The sequence below is a fragment of the Papaver somniferum genome, unplaced genomic scaffold (assembly GCF_003573695.1).
Source record: "Papaver somniferum cultivar HN1 unplaced genomic scaffold, ASM357369v1 unplaced-scaffold_160, whole genome shotgun sequence".
NCBI classification, from domain to species: Eukaryota; Viridiplantae; Streptophyta; class Magnoliopsida; order Ranunculales; family Papaveraceae; genus Papaver; species Papaver somniferum.
In genome coordinates, this window is record NW_020625487.1 from 126,275 (window position 1) to 134,692 (window position 8,418).

General features: G+C 36.6%; 1 long non-coding RNA gene across 7 annotated transcripts; it reads right to left on the reverse strand.

Annotated features, from left to right (window-relative positions):
- Positions 1-4,529: 4,529 nt before the first annotated feature.
- On the reverse strand, positions 4,530-8,025 carry LOC113337517. 7 transcript variants are annotated; one of them, XR_003354289.1, is made up of 7 exons: positions 7,766-8,025; positions 7,336-7,580; positions 6,810-7,257; positions 6,605-6,721; positions 6,164-6,323; positions 5,745-5,881; positions 4,530-5,399 (listed from the first exon to the last, which is right to left on the reverse strand). It is a non-coding gene; the product is annotated as an uncharacterized LOC113337517 (long non-coding RNA). The 7 variants fall into 7 exon arrangements; XR_003354287.1 differs by having other exon boundaries at positions 4,530-5,881; XR_003354288.1 differs by lacking the exon at positions 6,164-6,323 and having other exon boundaries at positions 4,530-5,881.
- Between the last annotated feature and the right edge of the window lie 393 nt (positions 8,026-8,418).

The following is an 8,418-nucleotide window of genomic DNA, read 5'->3' on the forward strand; positions in this document are numbered from 1 at the left end:
AAAATAAATAAAGACAGACAGACAGAAACAAATAAAATAAAATATAAAAGCACATTATTCCAATATGATTAGCCCGTCTATTTCAGAATGAGATTACTAGCCCAAGCTGCAAACGACAACAATACTAAAAACCCAACCAAAAGGAAAATAGAAATATGGAAGTGTTGTAGGGACTTGGGCCCATGACTGTGCGGCCCATAAAGATGTAACCGGGGTTTACCTCATAACCTATAGGGAAAATTCGGATAGGGCCAAAAAAAAAAAATCTTACTGTCAAGCCCAAGATTACTTTTAGTTTCTGTGACACCCATAATTATATGAAATTTTGAAAAATGTCTGTAAAACGGGTTATGCGTCCTAATTTTTCAGGGGTATAATTGGCAACGCAACTTGGATATAACTATATAAAAACCGCGCCTTGGAATTTTACAAATTTTATATCATTGGAAATATTTTAAAGAGAGCTACACAACGAGTACAAACAACAATATCAAATTATTGTTTTTCACGAAAAATCGGAGGTGATCATCATTTTAGGGAAAAATTTCGAAAACTGACTACATATTCGTTATGCAGCTTTCAAAAAAGATGCATAACACAATATGCATACACCACTAAAGATGCATAACACGTTATGCAACCATATTTTTGTTCATGCATCAATTATTTTGGTTATGCAGCAACTAAAAACATTGTATATGCCTGAATCCAACAGAAAAAGCAAACGCATAACGAATTATGCAACCATTTCTCGATTGCATAACAAGTTATGCATCTGTAGCAAGTTACGTAGCCATTATTTTTGTTGATTTAGTGCATACAGATAAAGTTGATGCATAATGCATTATGCATCTATATTTTTGGATGCATAATGCTATGCATCCATATTTTTGGATGCAAAACAAGTTATGCATCCATTTTCACGACTGCATAACATGTTATGTATATAGTACTGTAGGTGCATGACAAGTTATGCAGTCTTTATTTTTGTTGGTTTCAATAATAACAAAAAAGTTGTTGCACAACGTGTTACGCAACCGTTTTCTGGACTGCATAACAAGTTATGCAACAAATTTTATAGATACATAACAGGTTATGCATTCATTTGCACTGCTGCATAACATGTTATGCAGTCGAGTCTGCATGACATTGATCTACTTCTAAGGCATGAGAAAATGACATTGATCTACTTCTTCCTATTGGGGAGAATATCACGAACTGAGAACCTCATGAATCCATGATCACTAGTATCCACTGTAACTGCACCTTTTGTGCCATCAGCTGAATCCCAACCACTTGTGGAAGGAATTTTTCCAGACGAATTCTGGACCTTAGCACCTGGCCGGTTTCGTGAATAAGATACAGACCCCACGATTCTCAACATTCATAAACCCTACAGGCTTCCAAATCGCATCCCTTTAATGACCAAAACTATCGGCAACAATGTATGTTCTCAAGTTGTTTTAACGGGCTCAATTTCTAAGTCACGTCCCAGCTACTGCCAAACGCGACCACAAACACAGCAGCAACAGACGCTATAGCCTGCTATCGGACCATGGCAATAAAACCAGTTGAACCATCTCAGAACATCAGTTTGTCGGACACACTTCTTGTTGAACTGTCGGCCCAGAACACTACAAAAATCACCAACAAGTTCATACCCCAGGTTTCGTGCTACTGTTAACTCTTAAACCCATCTTAACCTTCTCAAAAACAACCACCAGAAACCATCATTTCAGAAGCACAAACCTTCCTCTATTTCAGCTTCTTTGAAAAGCAATACCACGGACAGCATCACATATCAACTCTCATCTGATTTTTAGCTCAAGTTCTTGGTCTAGCAGCAACCCAGAACCCCCACTATACTCTAGCCAATCTCTGCCATGAACCACAACTAATTAGCAACAGCAACTCAGTTTGTAGATGTACAAAAATCAGTCACAACGACGACTTATTTCCAGCTGAAATCCATCTCAGTTCAGCTCCAAACTCGAACTCAAAACCACCACAGCACAACCATTTTTCTTGTTCTTCTCAACTTATAGCATCTCTTGTATCCTTTCTGTCAGAACTCCACAGACCCATACTTCAATTATTAAGCTTTTTCTTCACTGATTTCTGGCAGTAATACAGGATTAAAACTCCATCAGAACGTCTAGCCATCGCTGCCAAATCACCTTCCTTCATTTTCTAAATCAACAGAGTTCAGACTGCCAACGACCTATGGCAACAGCAACGGTTCTCACCATTTCAGTACAGCAGCAACATCAGTCAGGCAATTGCTCGAACATCTTCTGTGTGCGTTGCAATTAGTCGAGAGATAACCTCACTGCTGATTCCAATAGCACCTGTACCTCCCCTGCAAATTCCTACAACAACCCAACTCCCTACATCTCATTTAAGAATACTAGAACACACATAAATCACCATAATTCTTTCATACAAGAAATGGCAGCAACCACAGTACTTAACTGTTTTATTAACAGCAAAACTACCTCCAAACCAAACCAAATTCTCCATATTTGAGTACCCATTCTTCGTGTTCTTCTTGAGCTTCTAAAATCTCACGAAATCCATCTCAAACATTAACAAAATCAGTCACAGCAACGTTAACTTCAGTTGAAGTTTCAAACTGAGAAACAACCGGAATTCGGCCCCTTTGTCTGCCCATCATACCTTGGTTAGAAATGCCTGCAGACTTGGATCAGCAACAGCAGACTCCGGCAGTAAAACTTTGGTTCTTCTTCTCAGCTCACAAATTTGGTTTCAAAAGAGACCTAATTTTTCTCCCTTCACAGCACATACGTGCATATGACCCTTGAGGTGAAGTCCGCCAGCTACTCAGGACCTTTGTTTATTCTTGTGGTTGTAAACAAAGAATCAATAGAGAAGAAAATCACGGTAGAGAAGAAGAAGAAGAAGAGAAGGAATTGAAGAAGAAATTCTGGGGCTTGTGAAGAAACATAATTTCAAAAATTATGGGTTTGGAAGATATTTTCTCGTAGAAAATGAGTGCGCGCCTGAATATTTTTGGGCGTGGGTTTGTTAGTGTAAAAATTTTGAAAAATGATATGGTAGTAGTTTTCACTAACCTATATATAGAGAGGCTTAAACCTATATAACGTGTAATCTATCTCATTCTTCTGTTCTTCCATATTTTATTTCTGCTTCAACATGAAGATATTTTTCTCTCTTTTCTTAACCAAATTCGGAAGACTTGATGTCAGATCTCCTAAGAATGTAAGATTTGCAGCGTTCTTTGTTATTGTTCTAAAAGAGAGAATTTTGCATTCCATTTTATCATATACATTTTTAATAAAATTATGGAGTTGCATAAAATGTTGTATAATCTTACTGGTGCCCTACATACAGCAAAAAGGAAAAATAGTCGCATTGTAAACATCTGCCACAAATTTGCATTTGAGAAAATCCCAGCAAAAAAAAAAAAACAAAACCAAAAGTAAAAGTAAAGAAATACCTTTCAAATAAGGTATATTTAGTATGTTACCATGATATCTTGGTGCGGATGCACAGAGTTGGCGGCTTTCCCGAACAAAAAGATGCCAAATACAAATACAAACTAGGTCAATGAAATAATAGGACAAAATGCAATAACATAGTTGACCAAAAACAGATCCGCATCCTTGGAATAGTTGCACACTTGCACTACTAGCATGTCTCTCCCAGGAGTCCGAATTTCGTGGGGGATAAGATTCTACATTTGGTGTGGATCAAATTAGTTGTGTCTCATCTCATGTGGCACATATCACGGTTAGCCGTTGGATGAGATATTAACAACAACCGTTCGTATAAAATCTGATCATGTGAAGAACACTCCATGTGGTTTTCATAAATTATCACAGTGGACTTTGTATCGATCGTAATTGTTGAGCCGTATATACACTAGTACAAAAATGGGCTTAGATGACAGTTCAAAACTGTCACCAAAATACTTATATGACAGTTTTCAAAAAAATCTGGACTGTCACCAAAGGCTCTGTTACGAAAGGTCTATAAGGAACTGTTATGGAATGGTGGCTTTAAGGTAACAGTTTTTTTATAAAGCTGTCATTGTTAACGACTTCCAGTAACATTTTCTAAATAAAACTGTCATCAGAGACTTGGTTTCTTTTACTACGACAACAGTTTCTTAATAAACTAGTCACAATTGACAGGTTACAGTAACATTTTCTAATTAAAACTGTCATCGCACACCCAACCTTTTCATTGCAGAGATCTTACGGTAACATTTTCTAAGAAAAACTGTCATGGTAAACACCTTTTAGGATGAGTTTTGTTAACAACCTGTCACAATAAGCGGTACTAAGGTAATAGTATTCCCGTAAACCTATGATAGTAGATAACTTCCAATAAAGCTTTTCCAGATAAAACTATCTTAAACCCCTATAAGTATGATAGTGTCTTCTGGAAACATCTTTCCATACTATTGTTTCCTTCCACATCAACTCAATCATGTATAATACAAATACATGAAGAAAAAAATTAGAGGAATATATTGATTAAATAAATATGTTTCTACAGACTCGCTTGTACAAATGGGTTTTACAAAATGCTACAAATATACAAGTAATTAGCATCAACTATCAAACATTGTCAGCTATCCTGTAAGAAAAAATCTTCACACAGAGACACCCACAGGGCAATATCAATCCCAATGCAACGCTTCTTGAACAAGACAACAAACTGGAATTAACAAACTCTTGCATAGAGGTTCAAATTGAGAACTCAAAGCTCATAGTTAAAAGATGATCATACCCTTGTGATTTTTTGTTGCGGAAATGGGTGTTCTGAACCACTTCAATATTTCTAGGATGGAGATTTTTGTTGTTAAGTGGTTCAACAATGCCAGATTTTTCCTTCTCATTGTTAGCTTAAGAAAAGGATGCCCTTTTCAATTTATCCTCATATGACGATTGACGTTAGAGACAGGAATGGTCTGCTATTTTTGTCTATGAGATTCGTAACTCAAATTTTGATAGGACAAACCTTCCATATTCCATTGATCATTGAATACGGACAACATAAATACCACTAGTTTCTTTACCAACACACTCTAGTACCAATTTACTGCTAACCGAATCACACCAACACTTTAAAAATTGAACAAGAAAACCTTGCAAACTATCTCAAGGCATCAAATACAAAGGTCACATACCCAATAGATGACAAGCTTGAAATTCCACAGCATCAAACAAAACGACTCGACAGATTCTTAATTGTGATACCTTAGATACTCATTAATGTTCTACCACGCCAGACCCTATGCGGTTGCACCTTTGGCATATCCTTAGACTGAGCCTTGCTCCACGCATGAGAATTAATTATCTAAGATAAAAGAGTCAAGGCTTGGATCTCTTCCCCTGAAATTAAGCGACTCTCTGGCAACCCGCATAAACACAATAAATCAAGATCAAGAGAGAGCGTTGTATAAATGAAACCTATCAACTTATCTTTCAAAGTCCAGATGTTTTACAAGAGAGAGGGAGAGATGTTGCTGACCCACTGTAGCATGTGCAACAAAGTCTTGCATGTAAATTATCCGAAAATTAAAGTTTCTAATATCGAAGATGGTCAAATCACTCTATATTATATCATTCAAGACCAAACAGAACACAGGCACATAATACTGACTTAAACCAATCAAACTCTTTTCTAGGCGATGTGAAGAATCTTATGCTACCCATATAACTGAAGTTTTCTGGAAAAAAAGGTGAGTGAATTACCGCCACGCTAGTGGCTAGTCCATCCTGGCGAAGCTCATTGATGTACTGCAGTTCTTTTGACACTTTTCTCTATCATCAGAAAATTATTTCTTTTCACCTTCTATCTAAAATGATTCATGACCTTTCCCGACAACTACCTACAGCCGAAATATTGGCAGTGATGTTAGTGAAAAGGCTTACGACTGTGCAAGTTGAAACTAAGACAAAAAACTGGGAGTTGAACACTTTCATACTCCATTAGTAATATGTACCGCTCAACAACAAAAAATATTCGAAACATAAGGTCCGATATAATGCTTTCCAATTCTTTCCAACTATTTATTAAGCTGTCTAACTTACGGCTATTACCAACATATTCCTGATCCGCTGTTTGATTCGTGAAATGGAGAAAAAAGAATTAAGGGAATTGAAATACTTACAACCATATCCCCTTCCTCTCTCATGGACACCGAGGCCCGTACAGCTGCACGCCTAATGTCATGTAAGAGGAGCCTATGTCTATTTGGAAGAGGTGGGTGATAATCATTCTCACCAAATTCAAAAACTTCTTGCATTGACCACACTACACCAGACAGCATTCTAACAAGATATCCACGGGTGCAGGTACAACATTTAAAAGTTAGTCTAACCCCATCCAAGTTTTGTCTAACATCATTTAAGCCTTATCATATGTTCAAAATTGAGTAAAAGAAATGGAACGGATAGTCTGTTACTGAAATGCCCCGACTAGAACAAAATACACATGTTATCTCGTCAATATTTATAAGGGATGCAGACATGAATCTACAGATAAATGTCAGTTCAGAACTTTAAATTTTTTGCAGTCTAATCTGTGTATTCAACGATGCTCAGGTACTCACATGGATCTTCCTTCCTAGGGTTATCAGAAGTTCAAAGTGTAACATCACTTTTTTCTGTAGCTAACTTCGTCATTATCGGTCTCTTCCCTCTGTCCCTCTCACCACCACATCCAAGAACTTCATTCAAAGAATGATTAATCAGTCAGATTAGTTCAAGAGAATATATTATTAATTTAAACTAATCAGTGAAAAGGGATATATATACCTGTGATAATTCTTCGTGGCGCAAACTCCCTTACAACAAGGCATCAGCTGTATGGGCATGGTCTATAATTACTTTGAATGCTTGTTCTCCATCTATCAACTCACACCTACATGGCACGCCATCAACTTCTGCAATCATCCCTCTAACAATGTCTTCCAAAGGTGCTCCCACAACTATGCCAACCAACACAGCCGCAAGAATGTTGTAAATATTGTGCCTCCCGAGTAAACCTGAAGATATCTCTAATATCCCTTGAGGAGTATTAACCAAAATCTGAGTCTCAAAAAGAGAGAGCTCAAATTTCAATACATGAACATCTGCACTCTTATTCTCCATATCAAATGTGACAACAGGTTCTTCCTGGTTCCCTTTCCCAATGAAGAAAGAGCTTTCAGAGAATCGGTGCTTGCTATGGAAAACTAGGTCTTCATAAAAAAGAGAGACGGATCTAGATAACAAACCTAAACAGATAAGATAAACCAAAATTGTAAAGAGATTTCACTAAAAAAAAAATTCCAGAACTTACAAAAATCACATTTTCTGACTCTTCGGGACCACCATCAAAAACCCAATCAGCCAACTCAGGACCCTCAACGTTTCCAATTGTAGATCTCATCTCACTCACCAAGATTATAGAACAAAAGTTGATCAATAAATCAAATCACAATAGAATCAAAGGATGAGGCAAAATTGAAACATTGGTTGAGAATTTGATAGAAATTAACACCTTGTTCGTAGCCATAATAGCTCTTGTCTTGAGTAAGTTAAAAACTGCAGTAGGTAAAAATAAGGTAGCAATTCACCAAAAATACAAGAATTGAAAAGGAAAAACAGATATTCAAAATTGTGAAAAGGATCTACTTCGCGTCGAAGGTGAAAAAGAAGAACAAGAAAAACCAAAATTGAATCACGGGATAACATAAATCAAGTGTTTAAATATCAGAGGAAATGGTTACCTACTAAAATCTCAAATTTTGATGACTGAAACCCGTTGCTTTGATCTTTGATTTTTGATTTCCTTGTAATTTTCATGTTCTATCAAAACCCTCAGCGCCAATTCATGGAGGACGTGATAGCGAAGGTGGTTATGTCGGTGGTTGGATCGAGTTAGCAAAGATAGTGGGGAAGAATGGGAGAATGAGGGAATTAAGGGAAGAGAAGAGAAGGAGAGAATTAGGATAGGTTAAAAAAATGGGGATCGTGCGATCAGTTTACAACTTTACATACTACTCTGTGCGGTTATTGGTATTTTATGCTTATTATATATACTCTTTTAAGTAAATACGGCGGTACTTAGAAGAACTGTTATTAATAGCTTTTCAATTAGGCAAGAGTTCTCTACAAAAACTGTTATGATATCTTGACAATAGTAACAGTTTTAAACTGTTATCATACATCATATTGTAATAACGTTTTTTTATAAAAACTGTCACTGTATAATTATTAGGTAACAGTTGTAAAACTGTCATGACTGTTTCCTGCCATTAGTGTGAGTTTTAACAACAAACTGTTACCTATTCCTTCCCATCAATCCTTTGGTGACAGTTCGTTAGTGAACTGTCATTGTTTTAACTTTTTAACTGTCACCAAAGCCCATATTTGTACTAGT